This window comes from Halictus rubicundus, chromosome 12 (genome assembly GCF_050948215.1).
Source record: "Halictus rubicundus isolate RS-2024b chromosome 12, iyHalRubi1_principal, whole genome shotgun sequence".
NCBI lineage: Eukaryota > Metazoa > Arthropoda > Insecta > Hymenoptera > Halictidae > Halictus > Halictus rubicundus.
Window position 1 is genome coordinate 13,343,372 of NC_135160.1, and position 27,739 is coordinate 13,371,110.

The 27,739-nt window shown below is 42.2% G+C and overlaps 1 protein-coding gene across 2 annotated transcripts in view; it reads left to right on the forward strand.

Annotated features, from left to right (window-relative positions):
• Positions 1-2,635: 2,635 nt before the first annotated feature.
• Positions 2,636-27,739, forward strand: part of Traf4 (TNF receptor associated factor 4) — a 55,392-nt gene continuing 30,288 nt past the window's right edge. For both annotated transcript variants that reach the window (XM_076797551.1, XM_076797552.1), the window contains exons 1-2: positions 2,636-3,039; positions 3,776-4,023. The gene's annotated coding sequence lies outside the window, so the exon portion shown is untranslated. The remainder of the gene's footprint in view (positions 3,040-3,775; positions 4,024-27,739) is intronic.

Consider the following 27,739-nt stretch of genomic DNA (forward strand, 5'->3'; position numbering starts at 1 on the left):
CTTGTCAAACTAGGTCTAGTTCCAGAGTCTTCTCAGCCTTTTAGCTGCGCTAGTCTTTCAGCGGCTGGTCTGATTATGTGTAGCGGTACTTCACTGTGCTGTTGCAACGATATTGCCGTATTTTTCTACACCTTTAATGTCTAACAAATAAATGCGATACACATGACTCTCGATGCGAAAACAAGTGAGCAACAGAGGATATCATCGAAACCCAATTATGTCTGGCGAGACGTTCAAAGAGATAGACGGGAACCTAGTTTCGCGAAATAATTTTTGATCGTCCAATTTTGCAAATGTCTCCGAAATCGTTGACCCTATTTCTTCTGCCAACAGTTCCCAGAGGAGCGGTCCCGGCGTTTGATCCTACGCGTTCGAATCGGTTCGCGAAAACAAGCGAGCAACAGAGGGTTTCATTGAAAGCCAATTATGTCTGGCGAGACGTTCAAAGAGATGGACGAGAACCTAGTTTTACGAAATAATTTTTGATCGTCCAATGTTGCAAATGTCTCCGAAATCGTTGACCCTATTTCTTCTGCCAACAGTTCCCAGAGGAGCGGTCACGTGTTCGAATCGGTTCGCGCAAAACTCCGATTCCGCGTAAACATCCGCAGGAAAATGCCGGTCGGATCCTGGACTTCCGGTGGCGCCGGCGGTTCCAGAGGATCGTGCTCCTCTTCTCGAGACGCAGAGGCCCCCGATAAACAAACTGGCACCGGGTAAAAGTGCGAATAAACGAGCGTACCGATCGCCCTGGCCACCCTCTTCAGCTCCTCGGAGCCTCAACCGTGCCCTCCCCCCTTCTTCCTCTATAACCCCGGTCGTTTTCCAGTCAACGACTTCGTCGGATGGTGTTGCACTCTCTTGCACACGGGAAACACAACGTGCCGCATACACGCACGTGGGACGCAAAGGTGGGGCTTGCTATTCCTGTACACGAGCCCGCTCGCAAGTAGCATAACAACGCGGCCCTATTCGACGAGCGCGTCTCTGGCGAACTCGACCAGATAGGGTGGTGGCTGTGCTTGATAACGCCAAGGCGACATCTTTGAATTCCATGCCCGTGCTCACGATCTTTCGCCTGCCAGGCCTGCCTGCCTCGCAGAACCCACACTATCCACGGTTAAAACTGTTCTTACCCAGTTGACCCAGCAGCTGGGACTCGTTATGCGACTCGTTATGCTCCTCGTAGGCTCCACTATATAGGTTTCCATTTCTGCGTTCAGTAAATGTATCTCTGGTTTCTCAGTACAATGTTAAATGTGTTGTCACTAGGCTAGAGTAGACTAGACATTTTTATACGTCCGTTGCAATCTATAGGAGCTAAGTGAACATTTAGTTTGCTCATTAATCATTTTTGTACGTTAAAAATGGTACGTCGACACTGTTGAACTCTTTCAATCTTTTCACTGTTTTGAAGTACACCTACTCATCAATAATATGTTATAAATGCATTAAATCCGCAGTCTTGTTATCACAATTTGCTGAAGACTTAGACTCTGATATTTTGCACAGCTGCCTACAAATTCTATAAAGCAAACAATTATGATTAGACTGCGGATCTTTATAGCAAAAATGGGTCAGTGTATAGGATAAGGAATATAATGGACAGGCCGATCATTGTGCATATTCAAATTGTATAATAATGTGTTAGTAGATACTTATTATAATTCGTTTTCCAAGAAGACTGATTAAGGCACATTCCAATATTGTATAGTAAATTTTGAAGTACTCTAAACAGCATCATAGACCCCAAAGAGTCGGTAGGGTGCACTCGTGGTGTCGTCCCTGAAGGGTCAAAGTAATCTGGAATTCCAAATACACATAGAGAATTTTCAACAGACATCAAGAATCGAAGTTCCATTTGTCTAAAGTTCTGAAAAGTTCCTTCAGGAACCAAGGACCTCTCTACTTGAAAAGAAATCAGCTAACTTGGAACTCTTCTAAGCAGAATGGAACAGCGAACGAGCTCGTCGGATCACCGTGAAGAAAATTCCAGATTTATTCATTGTCCTCAAGTCCTCGTTTACGCGCTCGAGCACGATGGAGGGAGAAGGATTAGCCGAGTCCGAGTGTGTCGTGCGGTTCGCTCAGTTACCTGCAGCCGCTCGTTTCGTCGCTAATCAAGTGTCTTGCGTACCTGGCTTGGCAATTCCGCGAATTACGGCCGCCGTTTGGCTCGCCGTTTATGGCGTGAATGGAAGGTCAGGGAATAGACTTTCCGTTTCCAATTCTGAAGAGGTAACGCGCCTATAGTCGATTGTTCGACCGCTGGGATATATACTTGTTTTATGGGGGTACCTCGTCGTAACGCGGGATCTTTCGGCAGGGTACAATGAACCCATAAAACTAGCAACGACACGAGTTAGAGATTGTTCCGACGAATCGAACCTGGTTGTAAAAAAATACTGAAGCATGTATCTCGTCCAACCGACTATGATTCGCTTGGATTCGCAGAGTATCCGCTCGCTTTTTCAACTTTCACTCGCTCCGCGAAAAAATCGCAGCCTCTGGCATCTCCCCCCAATCGAACGATCAATTAAAATTAATTTAGCCAGCAGGAGGCACGCGACTGCAAGAGTCGCACGGGCATTCTTCAGCAGTTCTTTCCCTTCTTTCCCATTGCCTTCCCGTGGGCCCCCTCCGCTGTTGTTCCCCGGGTTTTGTAATGCCTCTCTGTCTCTGGCACTTCCTGTGTTCCGCCACGTTCACCTGTCCGCCAGCACCTGCCTTCATAACTATCTAGGTGTACACAGTGTATAGAGGCAAGCCGCAACGACGTATCCTATGGGACTTTAGTTTCCCCGCTCGTTTCGCCGGCCACGGTGTGCGTGGCTGTTGGCTGTTCTTCCACCTGGAAACACGTCGAGTGCCGTACACGCAGTCGTTGTTACGCTGTCGCACGCCACGGCCGGACTATCCAGGTTTCCCTCTCGCTGATAACGACCGGCTTAGCCGACGATCCTTGGTACCAGCGATTAGTGTCCTCTGCGGCCGCCTCGTGACCGGTTCAACGCTCCTCCGACGTCGCCGGAACCGCAGGTTCGAATTCCATTCAACCACCATAGAAACCCTTGTCCCCGAACATCCGACCCTAATATCCCATCCTTTCGGCCCTCTTCTGCCCCAACGAACTGCCCTCAACAACTCCGCGCACTTTAACTGTGCATCTCTATGCAAAATTCTATGCTACTTCCATTTCTGGCAATATTAATGATATTTTAACTCACTCAATGCGTCAAATCTGCTTAGCAAAGTCTACTCGCATTCAAAAGGCAGTGAGTACACACAATCCTAACATTAACTATATTTAGTGCTTGACTAATCCTTGATTCGTATACTTGAATTGATTACTAATGATTACTAATACTTGATTGCTAAATTAGTAATACTAATACTTGAAAATTACTAATACTTGAAAATCCTTGGCATTGACTATATTTAGAATCGATTGCTGTTCTGTTATCCGAACAATCCTCTACCTAAGCGTCTTCGTCTCTCTGTTAATTAGGATACGGATTTATTGTACTCCTCCTTTTTCTGCCATCCGGTTTACCTTTTTCTTTTTCGGGTGATGGGGCAGAAAAGATTTTCAATGGCGATGCAGGGGGTGTTTGGTATTAATAATGTCGTGGCTATTGCTGAGATCCATTGTCCACCTTCGCAGAATATTGCCGGAGGATCCTTGAGGGATTATGAGAACCCAATTTTTTTCTGTGTTGGTCTCCCATCGATGTTTAACTCGGTGATCTTTTTGTTTTTCATGATCGACAAGCAGTCGTGGACATACAGGATACTGATGAGTGTGTGCTGAACGGAGAAGAGGACTCCCGTGCGTTCTGCAAACAGTGGTTCCGAGATTGTTAAAAAGTGTGTCGTAGCTTTTTCTCGGTGAAGCTCGATGGTGAATATTGCTTGAGTGACCGTTCTGTTTCCGGGGCCGTTTTTCGCGTGACAAAGGTCGGGTCCGCGGTCCCTGGCATGCAGGTGGCCATGGTTTAGAATGACATCGGGATATTGGAGCCGGTAAGTGAACGAAAATCAACGGTATTCCTTTTCGCCTTTGTACGATGGATCACCCTAGTCCCTACGGTGTGATCTTGATCCGAGAGACTTCTCTGTCTATTGAAATATTGTGGAAGCGGGGACGGTTTTACGGCTTCCCGAGGCGTCATTAGAAAAACCCCATAAAATATTCGGAATCGATGGAAGCGGTTGCCCACGGAAATCTCAGGGCCGCGATTTGAAAAACAAATCCCGAGCGTATTGTCAGTCACGGCAGGTACGGGAACCCATAGAGACAATGGGGCTTACCTGGACTCGTAGGTGACCGTAATGGCGGCTCCTCGGCCTGGACACGCACGTGCCTTCGCACGATTTTCACGAAAGTAAAAATCGAATTTTGCCAGGCACATTTGTCTAAAATTGCTCGCCATTAGCTTATGATCTTAATTGTCATTGGTTTTCGTCGTTGATGTTATTTAAATCGAATCGTAAGGAACGTCCGTTTTTCTGTCTATTTTCTATCTACAATATTATTCCATATATCTATCAATTCTGAAAATCGAATTAATTTTACAGGTCTTGGTTATTTAACGTTACGACACACAGCGTGATATTCTGGAATGCATTAACTACTATAAATGTAATTTTTATAGAAACTAGTATGCAAACAAAATATTTGTAGTATGCAAACGTATATATACCGTGTAACGTATGTATACCGTATATATATAACGTGTATATTTGTAGTGTGCTTTGTCTAGTGTGCAAACAATTCTGACTTTAAATAAAAATCCGCAGTCTAGTTATAACTATGATGACTATTATCGACGCGTTAAAAATTCTCCAAAATTATTCGACAAACTGATTATTGCAAAATTGAAGCTCCTGTATATCTCTGATTTTGCTCGTAATTTAGTAGTACTTATTTCTTGGGTTCGTCTTCCAACGAAATAATTTAGGGACAGACTTTTTGCAATGATATTTTTGAAAACATCTAGCAAGCACCTGCAGCTCGACAATGATCTTTTTGAACAATCCACCAGGCAACGTCGAGCCCACGAGGTTAGATCAAGATGAACCCGCCATGTTGCGCACTCGCGATCTCATCGCGCTCGAAATGCCTCATTTATAAGTTCCTCTCTCTCTCTCTCTCTCTCTCTCTCTCTCTCTCTCTCTCTCTCTCTCTCTCTCTCTCTCTCTCTCTCTCTCTCTCTCTCTCTCTCTCTCTCTCTCTCTCTCTCTCTCTCTCTCTCTCTCTCTCTCTCTCTCTTTCTCTCTCTCTCTCTATCTCTCTCCTGCCGTTCGCAGGTGTCTCTCTCGAAGCAGCGAAAAAGATTTACAGCGGGAACACGATCCGCGGGCTTCGCGTTACCAATTAAACCGGGTCGAATCCCGTTCATCCCCGCGTACAATTACATTAATTACACGGCAACGAATATTGAATTGCACCGGCCACCGATAGCGGCTGCGCACGCGAAGGACGGCCGACTCTCTGTAAACCGGTACGATGAATTATTAATTCGAAACAATCCGATTGACGCCGAGGAATAATGAGGTCGAATGCATCAACCGTTCTCCGGACTATTTGCCTATCGTTTCTCGCAGCTGCGACCACGTGTTGCCGGGGACTTGCGGCTGCCATCTTTTTTCACGACTTGTTCCGTGTCGTTGCTGTTCGATGGCACATCGATCAAAGAGTTCATTAGGACGGTGTGTGTACAGTTAACATCGTTTTAGTTGCGGGGAAATCCAAAGATTTCAGAAAAATCTATCAGAAAGAAAATCGGAAAATCTATTAAAATCTCGGTTTTGTCTGCATCGAGAATGAATTGAGAGAACAAGCTTTGTTCTTTTTTAAAATTGCTTGGAGATTAATATGAGTACAAGGTGTTGCAATTACTTGAACATGTTCTTTGGCAGTTCAATCTGTAAATTTAAATGCAGCAACTCTTATTTCTTTTATCTTTATCATACGAAAAGTAGTTTAATACTTTTCCGAAGTCGTTAATATTGGCTGGGTAGATACGGATCACGGATTTGTATTATTGGAGCTGATTTATGATCAGGTTTAGCAATCGGGTCAGGTACCCAGGTTTGTTAATTTAAATGCATTCGATCAGTGTGACTAATCAGGGAGGTATGGCTTCCGAATGTTGTGTAAAAACAGTGCATGACTCATTCTCGCAAGACACAATCTAGTTGGCCACGATTGTGACTCTTATAATATCTATGCAATATTAAGTATCTCGTATAAAAATACTTACAAAATGATACTCTCTTAATATTCTTAACACGTTCGCTTTCTATGACCTGTGACGGGATTATGAATTTTTGCATTGATACATTGAACGTGCCACAGGCAGTTACAAACATTTTTAATACTAAACCTACCAAACACAAAACTTATTTAGAGGGGGAAGATTGAATTCACCTGAACTTCAATTCGTCGATTCAGTAATTTTCTCATGAGAACGTTTTGTAATTTCAATAATTGTGAAACAGGGAACCGGTCGTTTTGACCGTGGTAGGGTTAGTGTCAAACAGTTCTGAATTTTCCTTTACATGAAGAGAATTAAAAAATTCAATTGCTACTGAAAAATTGATTATGGAATCCTCATCCGCAAGTGGCTGTTTCCACGAACATTATTAGCGACTTCCAATAGCTAAATAATCAAGTTGCGACAGAAGAGACCAAGAGTAAATAGCAATTCTGTTCTCGGTCGCCGAGTTTCTTCCGAATGAATGGAAAGAGAGCTCCCACGAGCGTCCGAGTTTCCAAATCGATCGGGATTCGAAAAACGCGGCCAGGACTCGCGCGTAAAAGCGCACCGCGGCGAGAAACTCGCTAAAAAGGGACATCGCTAATCGGCCGGGCTCTATCGTTCGAACGTTTACGGGTGTTTATCGGTCAGCGGCAGCATTCCGTGCATATGTAACCGTACACCCAAGATGGATGCGCGGTGATGAGAGAAAGTCGAGGATCCTGGCCTCGAGGTTCGCTCCGAGAAAATAGCCGAGTGTTCCTCCGCTCGTGTGCACACCGCACACGCTCGATCGCGATAGGCGTGAACGTGCCGCGAGGGAAATGTCATCGAATGATGCCCACCACTCGCTCCCCCGTATCGTCTCGATCGTTTCTTTATTCTCGCTCGACCAAAGGTGACAAACACCAAGGCTCTCTCAATCGGTTTCTCAGCGAACGTTTGTTGTTCACCGAATTTTCAACTTTCTAATTATTTTCAATTTACTTCTCAATTATAAATTCTTTCGTTCTTCGACAATTGTCAATTTCTGATTTTTCCTACACAGCGAATACATAGCAACGGGCTTCGAGTCTCCGTGAAAATAAATAAGAATGAAACTCGTACCGCGTTAGCGTTATTTCCAGCATCGTATGAAAATTAAACCCTGTGCGGGCGCATGGCTCGAGCAAACAATGCCTCGAATTAGGAATTGCATGAAAATTGGCTACACCGACGTTTTTAGTAAATATTGAGTTGTCGACGGAGTACTAATTCTTCTGCAATATTCTGCAAATAGCAAAAATTCTAGGATCTCCAGAACGAAAACTGTCTACACCGATCGCCGGGAACGGAAGCAAAATAATATTGTCAACGTGCTGTTGTGAACGTCTATTGATTTTTGTCACGAGTATTTGAAATGTGCAGTCTAGCAAGACAGCAGTCGTCCATTAGAGTAGCAGATATTCGATCTAACAGTATTGCATTACAGTCTCAAACTGAAGCTGTTGGCAGACGCTGAAGAACCTCGATTCGACATTGCTCGGTTCAGCTTCGTCGAGCCAACGTTACATAAACATTTACTGGACGTCGCAAACATAATTTTCGAGGAATCTCAATCACTCAACTGCTCTCTCGACTGATTGAACAGAGAGCTGCGACGGAGAGGAACAAATCGTGGAGAACGCGTTCACGAAATGTGCATGAAACGGTAGAAAATGGTTGTGAGATGGTCGATGGGTGCAGGACGACATAGGAATCGCGTTAGTCCCGCCGCTAGGTCCGATGCACTGGCGTTGCAGCTGCCGTGCCCAGTGACAGCTGCAGCTTTTTACCCGCTGCACTGGTTACTCTGGTTTCCATGCGCGGAAGACACTGGCCGGAGATAGTGCCGGTCGCACGCCGTCCTCCGATAAAAAGCCAGCCAAGAAAAAGAAAGGGGAAGCGATCGCGAACCACGCGAAATACCCTATTACGCGATAAATAACACGGCAATTAATGAGTAGTTTCGCGGTGCCGTTGGGCGCAAGCGTAACCGGTCAGTTTGTTCGCGAACCTCCTAATGTATTCGCATACATTACGTTCCCCGTCCGTCCATAATCGTTCGTTGATCCGATCGAATATTTTTCGCGAATCTTCGCGATACACCCGGTCACCTTCTGCGCGCAGCTTCTGGAAAGTGGCGCAATTAATTTCAAGCTCCTTGTAATCCTTGGAAGCGAATTATTGATCAAATCGATATTTATCCCTTTGCACTCGGCCCTATTTTTATTCTAAAACTAAATTTTTCTTCCGTCTTACTTAAAATATTTTCATTTTATTCATACGAAGCTGATCCGATTTCCACATATAACGTTTAAATGTTTAGTAATCTATTAAATACAAATTTTGTAATGCAACAAATATTTTGTAATATTTTTTGAAATTTCTTTGAAATAATGCCACAACAATTTCTAGTGGTGCTTCAGAGTCACCACTCGAGTGCTAAGGGTTATTATCCGTCCGCTTTGGATTACTTTAGTGACGAGTCGGTCCCGATGTTTTTCATTGAATAGTAGATTCGCTGGGGGATGATCTGACTCAGGATGACACAACGAGACCAAGGTTCCAGTTTATGGCTTCTCGATTAAGCGAGAGCTTCGTTTGATCGAGGCCTCGCGTTTCACTGATATATTAGGGGCGCGCGGAACAGCGGCGATAGGGCATCGTTATTTTCGGATCAAGGACGAAATATTGAATCGTTGCAACGGCGGCGTGTGATATATCAATATCGTCAACGGTTGCACGTTAATTACCACGGCGCATCAATAATCGGCTCTCGCTCGACGTAATTATACGCTAACGATACGCGCCGGATCGCCGATCGCCGACAAAGCTGCCGTTAGATAATCGCACGGGGAATATTTATGCAAATTCAGCCGTCCGATTCGCGGTGGCGAAGCGGAAACGGACTTTCTCCGTTCGATATAATAATCCACCATAAAAAAGCCATAAACTTTCCCGGCGTTCCCGTAACGGCCTCTGAAAAATGCGAGATTTGCATGAACATCGCGGCAAAACACCGGCTTTATTTGAAATAATGTACTAAACAATCATTTTAGATACTTCGTTTCACAAATAACAGAGAAAATGTTTAATCGTAATTATTAGACGGCGGATTTTATGCATTTATGACAAAAATGGGTAGGCGTATTTTAAGACAGTAAAAACATTAGAGAAATGTTAAAACACTGTTACATTATTTTCAACCCATTAAACATATTAAGAAAGAAAATTATTTCACTCCAGTCTGTTGCAGTTCAGGTAGAACATTTTTATTTTACACAAAGATCCGCGGTTTAGTAATTATTCACAATTGCAATGTGGAAAACACTTCCAAACGACAAACGTAAAAGCAATTGTAAAACTCGTCTTGTATAAAAGAAATATTAATATAACAATTTTTTTATACAGGTAGACAGTTTATTATTTGCAAGGAGCAAAACAAGTCACCACTTTATTAGTATTTTTCTAAAGTATTTATTACCATTATTATCACCATATTATTACCATTATTACCATATACCATACCTTTATTCGACTAATATATTTACATATTCTACTGTTATTCAGATTTCACCTCTTAAGTACTGTACGCCACTATAGTGGCTTTCCGTGGAAAGCATTTGTTTGAACTGTGCGGACCACTATAGTGGCTTTTCTGCGTTCCGCGGCCAGGGGCGCCGTACCTGGGAGACACAGTTGCGGACGATCGCGCCGTACTGGAAGAGAGAGTCGCGGACAAGCGCGTTATACTTAAGAGATTAATTAATTTAATTTAACGCGATCCTGTTCGAATGTTTCCCGCCAGTGGTGGTATTGTCTAAACGATTATTTTCCAAATGATTGATTTACACAATGCTGAAACCTGGTCGCGAGCAGAAGCACGAACTCGAGCTGCTTGCAGCTGGTGCGAGAAGCATCTGGCCGGTGATCGGCATGGATGCAGCTCGGTGCAGGTGCACCTCTCAGTCGGACCGTGATTTCGGCACGTTGCTATTTCGAACCGTGCCCAGCGCCAGTCACAGTTCGAACAGTTTTCTTTTTTCCTGCTCACGAAGCCCGCGGCGATTTAGCGCCGTGGCGAACATCTGTTCCGCACTTGTCCAAGATGTTCCCTTCGCGTTCCAGCGGTGGCCAGTATGCTCGGAAATCACTATTCCGCGTGACTCCGCATAACACTCTTTTCTTTTTCCACGCGAATTCGCGTTAGCCGAGGAAATTAGCGGGAACGCGAGATACGGCAGTGTTATTCGTCGATATGATGCATCTCCTTCGTGCTCGGTTCAATTAGGAGTTTATCAAGTATGAAGCGGTTAAGACCAGACTGCTGATGAGCGTAATAAAAATTAAGGTTTTTATATTCAGGGAATATTCAGAGAGACGTGATATACGACACAAAGAAAATCGACATGAAAAATTTTCGAAAATCGACCCAAATATTAGGGTACAATAAAGTGAAAGAATTATTTGTCGAATTGAAAGAATTTAGAAAAAGTATGTTGACGTTCTTAAATTATTTTTCTTTTCTTTTCTACTGTTTTAAGTCCCGTCAAATTCATTTTTGTCACTCACTAACATAACTAACATAATAAACGCATATTTTAAATTTTCATTGCAGGCTCAAATAAAAAAGTTTTGGAAAGTGCCTTTTCTATTTGCTCTTATAATTCCTAGCAGTTGCAATTTTTTCAAAATCTTTTTTCCAGCTCATTCGGTAAACCAATTCTCCTAATTGCTCAAAAAAAGTCAGGTCAATTTAAAAAAAGTTATACTGTTTTGAAGGACGTTCAAATACTTTCGTGAGCCTGTGTATGTAATATATGGATCATTTGGAGAATACCTAAAATAAAAACTGCATTGACACATGCTAATAACTATTCTGGTCGGAGTATTTTAACAAATAGATTGCAAACTTCGCGAATTTCTAGTAGACGCGATCGCGTAAAGATCATAAAGATAATAAAAATGGCAACTATAAAAATCGCCAAGAGAATGTAGCACAATCGTTGAATTAACGTTTTCGTATCGAGGATATCAAGAAAGGAAATGACTCACTATAATCAATTTACTGTTTCCGTAAAGGCATGCGTCACTGTGTGAATTTCTGTTCGCTATCAATAAATACTACATAGTATTATAATTGCGCTATATTACGTCAGCTATTTCCTGTATGGATTCTTTCAAATTCTTTCACTTTGCCAAGCGTAATCCTTGCGCGTTTGCTATCTTCTCTTAAATAATACACGATGCTGGATAGAAAGCTGAAAATGTAGTGCAATTTTGCGATGGTCGCTTTCTAAACAACACGGGGACTGTCGCACGAGATACTCTCTAAATCTGAAAGTGATTTTTTCACTGTTTAAGAGACCAATTTGCAAAATCACTCGACAATCTTCCATATTAGAGCGCTATAGTCACTCGCTTCGAATAATCTGTTCGCATTCCTCCACTAAAAATCACACCGTGGAACTGTGAACATTTACAGCTATTCAGAAATTTACAAAATAAGAAGGAACGCGAATGTTATTTTTATTTTACTGTCATCACAAGGAAACTCTCAGTCGTTGTCAGAAATTAATAGTTGACAGCCTAGTAGTTTTCATAAAAATTCACAATATCTAATGTTAAGGAAACTCTTACTCGTTGTCAGAAATTAATAGTTGACAGTCCAGTTGTTTTCATAAAAATTCACATTATCTACTATTAAGGAAACTCTTAATCGTTGTCAGAAATTAATAGTTGACAGTCTAGTTGTGTTCATAAAAATTCACAATCTCTACTGTTTTTCTTTCTCCTGGTTTTCTTAAAGAATCAGAAGTGACTCCTATTGAGATAACAACCGATATTAGTTCATTTCTACAATACTTTCTACAACTTTTTCATTACATACAATAAAATTCCAAGATATGTTTCCATTCTGAAGATTGCCATAAACAAAGAGCACGCAGATTATGTAAAATTTTCTATTGCAGCAAACAAATACAAATATCCAAATATAAATGTATTGCCTTTCTTAATAATTGTAATACGCTGAAATGAATACGACAGTAGTTTTAAATTTTCTTTTCACCGTTTTACATTTGGCCTATTTTTTTTTTTATCATGAATGGATAAAATCCGCAATCTACTCAATATTTCGTCCATGGTCATTCGTTTCGTACGATTCGTCTTGTCAGGCTGATGTTTCCGCGAATGAGGATTGAATGATTGATTGTCGGTTTCATTGTAAAATGGTGAAGGCGGCGGTTTTCCGTTAAAACGAAACGCGGCACGGATTAACCGTTGTCTTCGTCGAATAGCTGACGCACTTGCAGCACGAAAGGATACGTACTCGAGAAGGCTGCTCGGAGGTTGAGACACAAGATGAACTCGTGCCTATCCTTTCACTTGGCCGTTTTCTGATACGAACCTCCCTGCCTGCGAATGCGCCTAGTCGGCTGTGTATTCATGCACGCGAATACATACGTGGCTGTCCGTTTATCCTTAAGGCCGATTACACAATGCGCGCTGAGTACAGGGTGTCCCATTTGCGCGGAATTCCAGCGAGCTCTCTTCCGAAACATCGGCAGTCAACGACCGTTTCAACCTCTCAACCACGATTTCGATTTTCCATTTCAAAGTAAAAATGCATACACTAAACCTACCACGGTCAAGATCACCTATATTTTACGATGATTGAAACTATAGAAATTCATTCATGGAAAATAGTGGAATAAACGTCCTTGTCCAAGCATTTATTACACAGAAAATTACGGTCAATCGCAATAAATTTAGGGTCGCCGTTTTTATAAGGCAATATTTACCAGATACCGTTAATGCTTGGTTTAGTGTTAATCCGAGAAGGTACTTGTGAGCATTCTCGAATAGTGACGCTCAATTTGATTTTCCTCCGCGAGCGACGAAGTGAAACTGAAATTTCATTGAAGTCGGTAGTTTATCAATCTTTACACGCTGCAAATGCATGAGGTATTGCAGTCTGTCCGCCATTAAAACGCAATCGTTTCGTCACCCAATAACGCGTCGTCTTACGAGTTTTTGCACCTGCACGCTCACACGATCGTTAACTGCAGATTATAGTCACAGAAGTATTACATTGTGATCCGTCGAGAACCAGTTTATCTTGTTTCCAACGCGATCTTCGTCATTGCGTGTCAGGGATTCGAGGATTCTAATGAGCGCCGCGTCAAACAAAGATCGTTTACCTCATTCCGTGGCTTTCGTACTTGTCGCGCAAAGTATACAAAGCTCTGACACTCGTTAATCCGCGTTACAAGAAAGTGCGAGATCGTCCTGTAAACAAAAAGCGACATTAACGGAGCATTGCGGAGCACTAAAAGTCACGGTTCTACATTACTTTGTTACACAAGGTGTTTGGGAAATCGCGGTACAAGGGGATGATTCCTCACATGAAATCTAGTCGAAAAGAAGGAATATAGTTTTTTTCGGGGGGGTCGATTTCGAGAAAATCGAGTTTGAAAATTCGTTAGGCACGCGTGCACTTTGACAGAGTCCCATAACCGATAAAACAAAATTCTATTTTGTTTTTGGCGATACATGGCCACTGAAGATTAACACTAGAACTACCGAGCAATAAATGCGACTGACGTATGTTGCTTTGTAACAGTGACAAGACAACTTTTATTGTAATATGTACTTCAATGAAGAGGTTCATGAAAAAATTTCCGATGAAAACATTGTTACAATTTCAGTAATTGTAAAAGAAAAAATTCGGAACCAGTCATTTCGACTGGTCCGGTAATTCTAGTGTTAACCCTTTGCACTCGGCGCTATTTTCATTCTAAAACTAAATTTTTCTTCCGTCTTGGAATATTTTCATTTTATTCGTGCGAAACTGATCCGATTTCCACATATAATATTTAAATGTTTAGTAATCCATTAAATACAAATTTTGTAATGTAAGAAATATTTTGTAATATTTTTTGTAATTTTTTTGAAATAATGCCACAACAATTCAGAGTCACCACTCAAGTGCAAAGGGTTAATAGAATACACAGTAGTGGTAAATACAAATTTTCTTCTCCTAAGAAACGATGAACAACAAAGGAGTTTCAATCACTGTTAACCGTAAAATAAATCGTAGTGCAAGTGGTTAAATTGTACATTTGTAGTTGCATTCCAGTAAATTGTAACTGAATTTTTAGGGAGATCCCATTATGATACTTTTTGTCTGAAGCACACAGACACTTTAGAGTTGCAATTGTCCGGTATGGAAAAGTGATTTTCACACGAAAGCAGTGTGAACAAGAAGAAGAAATCGGAGTAACAATCGGCCAGCGAGTTAACTGCGAGATAGGGAATCGTTTAAACAATTTGTTGGGAATTTAACCCGACGTCGTGCCGCCTGGGTTCGCGTTAATTACAGGCCCGACTGGAATGCATAGACGAAGCAGCGACAAACTTGTATCTTCCCCGTGGACCGGCAGATTTATCGGGCGAACGTGTGTGAGAGAGAGAGAGAGAGAGAGAGAGAGAGAGAGACGGCGAAGAATTTCACGATCGATCGCAAAATATAAGCGGAAAAGGTTGAGTTTCGTAACGACTCTCTCATGCAGGCCACAATGTAATTGCGCCGGATCGTCGGCCTCTCGAAACCGGTCGTAATGGTTCCGACTTCCGGTCCGGGACCGATCGACCGCCTGCCTGGTCCATTGTCGTCGTGAATTGGAACGATGGATTAATTAAATCCGTGCGCCGATGCCCGCTCCTAATAATAGCCACCAGTCCGGCTCGATAAAAGAATGAACGGCGATTAAGATAATAATTGCACGTATTGTTGAACAGAAGCTTGTTTGTCTCGAAGGTAACGAAGAAATCGCGCGGCGCTGCGCGAGCGAATACGCAGACCAGCTAATAATAAATGTTGATACTCGAGCAAACACGTTAATCACGAAATTGTGATGCTTCCTCGCGGTTCGGGCTCGATAAAGACAATCGAACGATTGTTGCTTGCCCTCCGACGCGACCGACCGTTTAACCTCCACAGAAGAAAGTACTTAAGAGTCGTTTAAGGCCACTTGTCGGGAAAATTCAATCGGGCTAATTGCGGATGAATGGAAACGAATCGAAAGCGGCGACTCCTCGAAATTAATTGGAATTTTTATACACGGTGAGCGCCAATTCGGTGCCTGTAAAAATCAGACAAGGTCGGAACAAATTTTGCCCATCTTCGGGAACGGTTTAAACCGATTGTCGATTTTTCTTTTGGAATGATCGATGTTTTACGGTGTCACAGATTTTTCGAAAGTGTGCAGGTAACTTAGATATTTTTCATGGTTCTCTTGACATTCTAGTACCCAATAATCTGACTACCTGTAAGCAATCTTGAAACGAAATGAATAAAAATTGATTTTCAAGTTTGTCATTCCTAAACGGAGTATAATAATTGAGTTTGTGAATGAAAGATTGATTTCCAATTTTTTAATTCTTAAACGGAGTATAATCATTTGTGAATTAAAGGGCCTGGCCGATTAAGATGGTCAAAACTGCCCTTAGAGGTTTTTCAATGATTGATGAAAGCTGACCAAGAAAAACCCCTCTGAGCAAAATTTCAACCCCCTATCTTGCCCGTGAGGGTAGTTGCAGGGTTTCCGCACTCCGATGCTTCCTAAAATTCAGAAAAAAAATGTGAAGTATCTTGGATCCTAAGACAGATTTTTGAGAATTTTTTCAGATCTTTTTTGTTGCAAACTGTGGTCGTAAAAAATGAAAAACCCCCCAAAAATCGGAAAAATGTACATTTCTCAACAATATGAAAACATGCTATTCTTCTGTTTAGTTCCCTGATAAAGTACCATAACAGGCAGTGTCGTCAATTTTTTTTTAGATTTATTGTTGTGGGCAATCATTGTCAAAAACAATAAAAACCGAATTTTTTCGACGTTTCTGCTATTGGGAGGAAAGTTACACCAGTTGGTTTTACCTCAGGTATAAGTAATTTTTAACGTTATTACATTGACGCACGTAATTGTTTGACCTAAGAAATGTGGTTCAAGAGAGAGAATAAATTGTATTTTGTGTGATATTATATACCTTAATATATTTTGGTAAATTAATTATTGAAAAACCTCTAAGGTCAGTTTTTTTTTTTATTAAAATATGCAAGGGGCAGAACTGGATTTGAGGATCAATCAGCGTTTCAATTAAAAGATTGTACGGGTGTTGGTTGCTGCGTAAATTCATCGCTTTCGAAACGATCCGACGAGACCAATTACAACGTCGAGGTACAGAAAATGTAACACGCGTATTAATTTCTCGAGAATGTGGCAGCAGCTGAGTGTGCAACAAGTGGTCGCAGCGAGGAGTATGCGGCATGAAAAGAAGGTGGCAGAAGGAGCAGAGTAATAAGACATGGAACACACGACAAACGGTGAGAGAAACCCGGTGGCAAGAACCTGTAATATCAGGAGCATAAAGCTCCGTCCTCGTCAGGAAATAAAACATTATACGTTTCGTGCTCGATAAATATCCTTTAAAACGTGAAATGAAAGCGTAAAGGGAGGAAATGAATGTGCCCTCAGCACTTTAATAGGTGGTTCTTCAAAAGGGGCCTCTCCCCTCGCCCCCCCCCCCACCCCTCGCCCCTTCGTTTCCGTACCCTCGGCGAACATGTGGGTGTATCTAAGCTGAACCATGAGCTGGCTCAGGGCTGAGCAATCATCATCCCCCTTTTCGAAGCCAACCACCGAGACCATCCTCGGCTCTCCTCGAGGTGGAATGCTCCCGTCGGTCAGCTGCTCCTCGTATGAACCTAAACTTCCTGCAGCCACGCGCACATCTGCTCCCCTTACGCCCATAGGTGGGGGCAATCTGATGGTCCTCGATGTATATGGTTACGTAGGCATTTCGGCGCTTGGGCGTACAAAGGCCATAGGTGTGGAAACTTTTTCACGAATTCTAGAACTGGCCAGCAACGATGCTCCAATATCTATTAGGTTGGCAAGAAAGCAATTTCGGTTTTCCCTAATAGATGGCTTTACGTTTTGTTTCATTGATTTCTGTTAACGTTGCGTTTGTTTTTCTTCCGACATTTCATAACTGCATCTTTTAGGTTACTTTTGAAGCAAGTTACACGTAATTTTGATTAAAATTGTTAGTTCTGTGTCAATTTGAACATGGAGTGCAAAAACGAACATTATAGGACACATATTGCTTTGTTATTTCCGTAGTGGTAAAAAAGCTGCCGAGGCTCACAAAGATATATGTGAAGTTTATGGTGTGGATTGCTCAACAGAACGCACGTGCCAGAATTGGTTTAAAAAATTCCGTTCTGGAAATTTCTCACTTGAAGACGACCAACGCTCTGGTCGACCATCCGAAGTTGACGATGACCAAACGAAAGCCATTATTGAATCGGATCGTCATATAACTGTCCGAGAGATTGCAGACAGGGTAAATGTCTCGCAAACAACTATAGAATATCGTTTAAAAAGTCTCGGAATCGCTAAGAAGCTCGATATTTGGGTTCCACACGAATCGAAAGAAATTCACTTAACGCAACGCATCAACGTATGCGATATGCATCTCAAACGAAACGAAATCGACCCTCTTCTGAAGCGAATCATCACTGGTGATGAGAAATGGGTTGTTTGCAATAACACAACCCGAAAACGATCATGGTCCAAGCGTGATGAATCAGCCCAAACCACACCGAAAGCTGAATTGCACCAAAAGAAGATCATGTTGTCAATTTGGTGGGATTACAAAGGTATTGTGTATGTCGAGCTGCTCCCAAGGAACCAAACCATCGATTCAGATGTTTATTGTCGACAACTATCAAAACTGGACATAGCGATCAAAGAAAAACGTGCAGAATTGGCAAATCGCAAAGGAATCGTGTTCCACCATGATAACGCTAGGCCGCACACATCTTTGGCAACACGTGAAAAGTTATTGGACCTTGGTTGGGAAGCGATGTCACATCCACCCTATAGCCCTGACATTGCACCATCAGATTATCATTTATTCCGAAGTTTACAAAACTCTTTGAATGGTAAAACTTTCACTAATGATGATGGTCTGAAGTCGCACTTGGATCAGTTTTTGGATCAGCGCGGAATTATGAAGCTACCAGAAACATGGCAAAAGATCATCGTGTTCGAGGGTGGTTTTTCCCCAAATCGTTTCGAGGCGGTGGATGCTGAGGAACGCGAAACAGAAGTTGGAGCATGAGAACGAGGTGCCGTTGTTGTTGGGTGAAGAAGGTGGCAGAGGCGGAGGAGGAGGAAGAGGAGGAGGTAGAAAAGCTGACGGTCAGATTGTGAGCAAGGGAAGAGGGTTGCAGCTGCTGTGACAGCTGCAGGCTTCCCAATATTACGGGTCGGCCTATCCTCCGAATGCTGGTCCCTCCCGTCGCCTTTCCAGGTGCTCCTCGCACCGACGGCGCCTCCAAAAATCCTTCTTTGTTCCCTGCAGAGCGCATCGCATCTCTCTCCGGCGCGTCAACTATCGATCCAGCTCGGAATTCATCGATTCCCCTTCGTACACTGCATTTCCCCGTGGTACACCCGCGGCGGAAAATATGTTGTCACCTTTTCAAGCGGAATAACTTTTTTAAAATTGGTCCAAATGATTTAAATCTTTTCTAGATGTTAGACCAACTAGTTTGCTACAGAATGACTAAGCAAACATTTTTTTCAATTGCAATTGGTTGGAATGATGAAAAATTTTCAACTTGTTTATCTGAGCCTATAACGATAATTTAAAAAAATGCGTATTGTAGATTTCGATAACATATATGCATACTGAAAATTTCATAAAAATCGGTCAATGTTCCAATGAGCTACAAACGTTTCAAGATGATCACATAAGGCCGAAATTCGACTTTCACCCTTAAACTCTCATCTTGAAACGTTTGTAGCTCATTGAAATCCACAAAACGTATTTTTTAAATTGTCGTTATAGGCTCAGATAAAAGGGTCGAAAAATCATCATTTTTCCATTTGTTTTATCATTCGAACCAATTGTAATCAGAAGAAATATTTTTGTCTACTCGTTCTCTAGCAAACTAGACGGTCTAACATCCAGAAAAGATTCAAGTCATTTGGACCAATCTTAAAAATGTTATTCCGCTTAAAAAAAGGTGTCAACATACATTCCGCCGCCACTGTAGCCTCCGAGCAAATGCTTGATTTCGATCGAAAAAGGGCGGCACCACCGGGAGACAATTTGGGGAACTGTTCCCGAACGATCGAAACGTGACCCATCCCAGAGCGTTCCTGCTTTTCGAAGTGGCCATTTGCTGGCCACGTGTGCGCCGTATAATTTCGAGGCCGATGATCGGGACCTGTAATTATTGAAACTCAGGGTTATCGGTTTACGCGTCCATATAGTGATTACACTAAACAAACAGCGAAGACAAACCGGAATATCGGTAGTGTCTACGCAAACCGGTATCCGGGACCTGGAATAAAAGCGTTCATTCTTTCGCTTAACTCCGTTCCAATTGCGTTCGAGCCTATTCTCGTCGGCTGCCGCAGCCTTGCAACGTAAAAAAGCGGTGCCGGTGCCGCAGAATTATTGCGTAACCATCAACTTATTCAGGTCGGTCGGCCGACCTTTCCCCGGTGTGCTACCTGTGCCGGATGCAAAACTGGACTAAAACGGTGAACGCGTGCCCGTATCGCGCGCGCCGCACAGTGGACCAAAAGCGCCAAAACGTGGCGAAAATGCAAAAAATGAATTTCACGTTAGGGGTATGGCCCTTGCCGTATTGGATTCTCAGGTAATGACCGTATAAGAAGCCGAAGGTAAAAAGGTCTTACTACCTATACCTGCTAAATGGTGGGAGTACAAATATCCCATACAGACGTCTCGCAGTTTTCGTGCAGTGAACTACGTTGTGAAAAAAAAGCTGTCCAGCTTACAATTTTACGGAAATTGAATTTTTTTTGTGCGTGTAAGATGGATGCTGTTCCTGGAAGCAAATACTATACGTAATAATAACATTGGATTTATATTAATTAATGTTTGGAATGTATGAAGTGAACGATAAAACTTGGTGCACAGATTTTACAAATGTATACTAAAAGTTGTATATTCCACAATATTCCACGGAGATTCTTGTCGAGTCTTGTAGTAGATACTATTATTTAACATTATTTTGAAAAAGTAGCTGCCAAAACCTGCCCCTTTCGTAATGCGATCCATTTTTGTGACGCAGAGGTAGTCATGGTACCAGTTACAAGCATGTTTTCTCGAGAAGAAGTTATAATAAAATTTGTTAAATAAGCATTGTATGGTTCCACTTATAGAGTTTTCTGATACAACAATTTCTTTTTTAACAATAATTTTTTTATTGTTTAAAAAAAAATTTATTTCTGTTTTTTGTAATTTTGACGTCAGATTCATATTCGCCGACCCGAAAAATATGGGAATACTAATTTTCAGGAAAGTCCAATAATTTTTTTTACGCATCCGCGATATTGAATCCGCCATTTTGTTTTTTTAATAATTTTGACATCAGATTCATATTCGTCGGCCCGAAAAATATGGGAATACTAATTTTCGAGAAAGTCCAATAATTTTTTTGGTTACGCATCCGCGATATTGAATCCGACATTTTGTTTTTTTAATAATTTTGACATCAGATTCATATTCGTCGGCCCGAAAAATATGGGAATACCAATTTTTAAGAAAGTCCAATAATTTTTTTGGTTACGCATCCGCCATTTTGAATCCACCATTTTCTTTTTGTTTTGTAATTTTGACATCAGATTTATAATCAGCGACCCGAGAAACCTATGAGTATCAATTTTGAACAAAATTGAAGTACTCCTTCCTATTTTGGCCACGTTTTGGCGCTTTTGGCCCACTGTGCGCCGCACAGAGGGCAATTTGGACAAAATCGGATTCAAAATCAAGGAACTTTCGATAGGAATAGGACTGCAACTTTGTAGAATATGGGAAAAATAGAAAGATTATTACCATCCAATCATTTGAACGAAAAAATGACTTCATTAGTTTTTGTCACAAAAATCTATTTTTTGCAAAATCCTGAGGTCGTAGACAAATTTTGAGACCAGATTTGAAATCAGCGTGAAAAAATCTGTGGGAAATGGTGTATAGCATATTAAAAAAAAAATTTTTCCGCGCGTGGTATTGGAAAAACCATAATTTTCTTGAAATTGTGCAAGTTTAACGAATTTTCTCGAGGTTAAAAAGCGTTCGTACCACAATCTCCCTATGTTTCCCATATTCTACAAAGTTGCAGCTTTCATTTAAAAAAAAATTTCATCGCTCTACCTCATTCCTATCGAAAGTTCCTTGATTTTGAATCCGATTTTGTCCAAATTGCCCACTGTGTGCCGCGCGGAGAAAACATGTCCGACGGATCGGAGGATATTCGTCGAGATGGCCGGACATCCTGGGAGAAGCCTCGGGAACGTCCACCTTGAAGAGCCACGCCGAGCAAATGTTATTTCGCTGGTAGGGCGGCTCCCTGTCGCCAATCCGGAGGCGTGAGTTATCGGACGTTCGATCATTTTCCGTGTCTCCACCGTCGAGGTCATGGTTGCCGAGCAATTCGAGCGCTTAGGGGAGCTTCGATGAGAGGGCGGCCCGCACCCGAAGCTCTGTTTCCAATTAGGGGTGCGACGTGCTGGGACATACGGCACCGATAAGTCGTGGCTGTAAGGGACGTGTTTGGAAATCGGAGAGACCGGTTATTAAGGAGATCCGTATCCCTTAACACGAGAAACGTTACGCACCAATTACATTAGCGTGTGCGATACTCTATCGCAGAAGCGGGCTGAATTATGCCAGAGCAAGGATTGAGCACGACTCTGCAATTACCTGTCCTCTTTCGCGGATAAATTGGCGTCCTTAGCTACGGCCGGAGCACGTCGGCGGCTACCATTCTACATTTTCTCGAAGCGATGCGCTCTCGGCGTGTTTTACTTCGAAAGCGGCGCAGGCTACCGTGAACCAACTATCTCCGAAGCGAGTTAAAAGGAGTCCTTTGAATGTGCCAAGCATCTAGCATCTACACTCCGCGACAAAAAGATAGCACATTATCGAATTCTGTTCATTCTCGCGAATACAATCGGATAACAACAGTTCCCGTATTATACGTCACTGTTCGGTTAGCAATATGTTGTATCTGTTCAGGGTAAACACTCGTTTTCTGTTTATATTTTGAACTTTAAGCCGAAAACGTGAACAGTAGTGCTGACTGCTGCGTCAATATGATAGCACAAAGTCAAAATTGTGTATTTTCCGTCAGCGTCGAGGCGCCAATCTGTTCACATCGGCGAGTAGTTAAGATTGTTCCGGTGTTAAAATATTGTGAAATTGTCAACAATGGCTCGCGGTAAAAGATTGACTGGTCCTGAAATATTAACCCTTTGCACTCGAGTGGTGACTCTGAAGCACCACTAGAAATTCTTGTGGGATTATTTCAAAGAAATTAGAAAAAATATTGCAAAATATTTGTTACATTACAAGATTTGTATTCAATAGATTACTAAACATTCAAATACTATATGTAGAAATCGGATCAGTTTCGTTTGGATAAATTGAAAATATTGTAAGGCGGAAAAAAAATTTAATTTTACATTGAAAATAGTGCCGAGTGCAAAGGGTTAACAATACACAATTTACGTAAAGAAAATCGTTCTACCAGTAAAATTGCGAAACTGTTGAATCGTAGTCGCAAGGTTATTTACAATTTATTAAACAATGTAGACGAATATGAGGCTATTGATCGGCACAAAATCCTCACTGGCTACGAGAAATTGATCGTCAAAGACGCTGGTCCATTAACGCGTGGTGTGTAATCATAGGGCAACAGATAATTGGGCCTTATTTCGTTGACGGCACTTTTACCGGTCAAAAATATGATACGTTCTTAAGAAATACGTTGCCGAATTGATTAGAAAACGTGCCATTAAGCGTCCGTCAGACAATGTGGTATCAGCACGATGGACGTCCAACACACTATGCTCGAAGGGTGAGAAGTACACTTAATGAAATATTCCGAAATCGATGGATAACACGCGGTGACACCATTTGCTGGCCAGCAGGAAGTCCAGATTTAACCCTTTGCACTCGAGTGGTGACTCTGAAGCACCACTAGAAATTCTTGTGGCATTATTTCAAAGAAATTAGAAAAAATATTGCAAAATATTTGTTACACTACAAGATTTGTATTCAATAGATTACTAAACATTTAAATATTATATGTGGACATCGGATCAGTTTCGTACGAATAAAATGAAAATATTCCAAGACGGAAGAAAAATCTAGTTTTACAATGAAAATAGCGCCGAGTGCAAAGGGTTAACATCCCTAGATTTTTTTCTTGCGGGGAACATTGATAAATATTGTGTATCGATATGCACCAACAACGAATCCGCCGGCAAAATGATGGGGCGACTTCAAAGGAAAAGATGGCGAGGAGTTTAGCCGGAGGGGAAAAGATTTGGATCTATAGGGCTCGGGGTGGGGGGGGGGGGGAGACACGCACCTGCCGGTCGAATAAAAAGGGTCGAAAAGGTGCGCGATCCTGAATATCAAGCCTGTGAAATTGCAGTCCGTGGTACGTACGCGAGAAAATTAATACGACAACCTGACGGTCGCACCTGTTACGGTGATGTTCAAACGAAACAAGAAAAAAAAAGAAACGTGCCGGCGCGTGTTCGCAAATATGAAATTGTCGCAGCCGTCGGCCGGTTGGTTGGCTGGTCGCTTTATTTCATTCCGAGTCCCGTAGAACAATAAGCACAGGTATACCGCACATTGTTACCTGGGGATGGCGAACAATGCGATTCACGATTCCTAAATGGTCGACGCTTTTAAATCGACGGCCATTGCAGCGCCGGTCTCTAGGTATCCTTGACGTAGCATGTAATAACACCAATCGTCCCGATAACCGTTACGGTCCTTCGGCGGATTTCATTGTTCCTCGAGCGCGCTGCATTTGCAAGAGGGTTGGCGCGACGCGACCCGGAATATTCGCAGGAACATATGTCAAGCTAATTAACGCGTCGGCAAATTCGAAGGGGCGGTTCCTAATTCGGCGAAACCTGCCCCCGAACGTGCCGATGAAATTTAGAGCAGACACGGCAGGAGGGCGACAGACAATGCCGGGGGATGGGGGTAGTTTCAACATCGGAAGAATCGAAACGAGGACAGATGGCACGAATTCCAGGCCATGCGGGCTTTGACGAATTAAACATTCAAATGGCCCCGCGGAAGGGCTTCGCCTTCTGAATAACCATCCGCACGGCTTCCAAAGGGTAAAGTCACCCGTGAATCCGAAACCGTGACCGTTCGAGCTGCGGTTGTCCCTCCCCAGGTTCAACCAGTGACTAATCCGTCAGGAATTCGAGAAGATCGACGGTATCAGTGATAAAGAGCACATTACCGGACAGAGACTCGTGTGGTAAATACTATGGTTGAGCAATACCAAACCTATATCGATTGCTGACCTTACGTCGAACCTGATCTTCGAGATCTTCTGGGACGACTGCAATAGATTCTGTTCCTTTGTAAAAACCCTCTGCGAAGGGACAACTGCACGACCGTCAAGGACAACTCGACTAACTATCCGCGGCATAATGACCGTAAACGACCGAACATATGCAGAATTGTAAACCGTTGGAGTACCTAGATTTATAGTTTTATAACCGTAGCCGCCTGTAACCAAACGTACCTCTCTACTCTTACTCTTCCTAATTTTCCACGACTTCTAACACCTTCCAAAACACACCCTTCAACCAATCATAGACAATTTCCTAAGACAACACCTACCTTCGAACTTTATTTCTATGCGATTATAACAAGACCAGAACTGTTTCAAACACCGAACTCCCAACATCAAGCCAAGTGTTGCATCTAGCAAAATAAAGATACATGTTCTCCGGAGTTTGACTCCACATTCATTCGCCGACGACCTACAGTGACTCCCAAAAATATTCGGACACCAGCTATAACTAACTTTACGACTTGATCATTTCTTTGTTAATAAAGCAATCGTCCCGGGAATTGTTTCTGGCAATAAAAGATCTATTAATGTTGATAAACGTAAATAATTTATTTGAAGAATATACATAAATTCCATAATAAAAATTAGTAAAAGAAATAATGTACCGTTTCTGGCTCACAAAAATATTCGGACACGAATTACATTTCTCTGGCAGTCTCTGGAAAACGTTTGTTTACAAACAGGATCTCGTGGACCATTAGATGTCCATGCCACGTCACTACTGTCAGTGGTAAACGCGAATTCGTTCAAAATGGGTCGCATAGGAGAGAATACGAGTTTCGATGCGCGACAGCTTGTAATTTTGCAAATAAATTATATATGTTTATCATCCTTAATAAATGTTTCATTGCTAGAAACAATTTCCAGGGCGATTGCTTTATCGACAAACGAATTATTCAATCATAAAGTTAGTTATACCTAGTGACCGAATATTTTTCGGAGTCACTGTACCTAGTCGCGATCCGATTTTTCCAATTCCGGGATCGACGCGACACCCACAGCTTCTACTCGCAGACGTAATTCGGGAATCCAATTTTCGCGGTGGCCCAGAAGTTACCGAACATAACGCGCGCGCATTATAAAGGCGCACCTGCGATTGTCCCGCACCTATCCCTCCTCCTCCGTTTTACTTGTTTGCTGCGCCCGGTTCCAGCGGAAGAAAGGTGTATAATACTATCATTTGAAAGTCGTCAAGGGACACCGCCGTGTTTTTGTTTCTTCGTAAGGCTTCTCGTTTCCGAGCATCTTCTGCGATACTGTCTCACGAAGATCGAAGGCGGAGACTCCGCGGATGTTCCTCGTTAGAACGCCGATACCGGTTCGCCGTAGCTGGCCAGAAGGCTCGATCGGTGGCTGGTGGGGGGAAGGTCGAAGAAGGCCGCAGCTGGCTAGATCCTGTCCTGGTACGTACAGCTGAACACGGCTGAATGTAAGGAACATGCCGAGCCAGCCCGAGCCTGTACAATGTCGTTCCCCTCTCCTCCGCCGATCCGTGCAGTTGGCAACACGAGCGTGTCTCTTTGCCGATCACGCGTCCCCGTCGACCGGTCAAATTCTTTGTCCCCGAAAGGGTGCCAGTAAAAGTACACGGCCGGCTTTGATACGCGACCGCTTCCGCTACCTGCGCAGACTCGCCCGACGATCGTCTTGATTAACAGCCTAGATCCCCCGCCGAGAGACCGACCCCAGGCATTAACAAAAATTAGGAGAACCTGGAGAGAAATTAGGAGAGCCAATTAATAACGGGACCCGTGTCCTCGAAGATTACCCCCCTCTTTCGTCTGTACTCTGGCGCAGGAGTCTTTTAACACGTCGAACGCCATATGCATTCCCATATGTGGGTGACGGAATTATTCGTGCAGATTTTAAAATGATTTTTTACGTTGTATTCATTAACATGCAAGAAAGTTGGAGGACTACTCGGTATGATATATGTAATTTTTTTCAATTTTTATTTCATTAACCCCTTAACGCACAGTTTTTTTGAAAAAAAACCGGCCAAAAAAATCAATTTTTGATATACTGCGCTTTTTGATATAGATTTTTGTTGAAACAAAAAGATGTTGAATATTTTTTCTGATTGCGAAGCACTGTTCAACTTGTTCACTATTAAGTATAGCTTTCTGGCTGACGTTGCTTTAACAAATTATGTAATTGAACACGATAAAAGTGTACTCGAACTAAAGGGTTTTGATATAGATATACTGCGCTTTTGTTCCATGGAAAAAGGGTATATTTTATTCTTGAATAAATAAGTGTTATAGCTTACAATCCCATGTAAATGATAAATATCAATAAAACGATTTTCTTTTTCTTTTCTTTCACATTGTTATTTTCAATTCTCGATTATATATGCTGAATGGTGACATGGCAGTGAACAGCATTAGCAGCGACATGTTTATTATGATCTGAGCAGCACGTTTTCCAAGTTAACCCCTTAACGCACAGTTTTTTTTTTTTAAAACCGGCCAAAAAAAATCAATTTTTGATATACTGCGCTTTTGTTCCACGGAAAAAGGCTGTATTTTATTCTTGAATAAATAAGTGTTATAGCTTACAATCCCATGGAAATGATATATATCAATAAAACGATTTTTCTTTTCTTTGCTTTCACATTGTTATTTTTTGAATTCTCGATTATATTGGAGTGTGAAAAATTATAGCAGCATGAAATACAACGCCGCTCGAATTATCTCGAGTGTGCACAGTTTGGCCTGTTTGGCGCGCTCGAATTAACTCGAGCGTACAAGTTAAGGGGTTAAATAACTTGTATTTGATTTTATGGAATTTTTGGGGTTTCTAGTTTGCCGATCAAAGTGTTAAACAGTTCAATTACGGTGTTGGCGATGTTAACCCTTTGCACTCGAAGCCATTTGAACTCCGAAACGAAACGTTTCTTACGAATATTTCCCTTCTATATATTTTTTTTCCGTGTTATACATATGAGAACGGT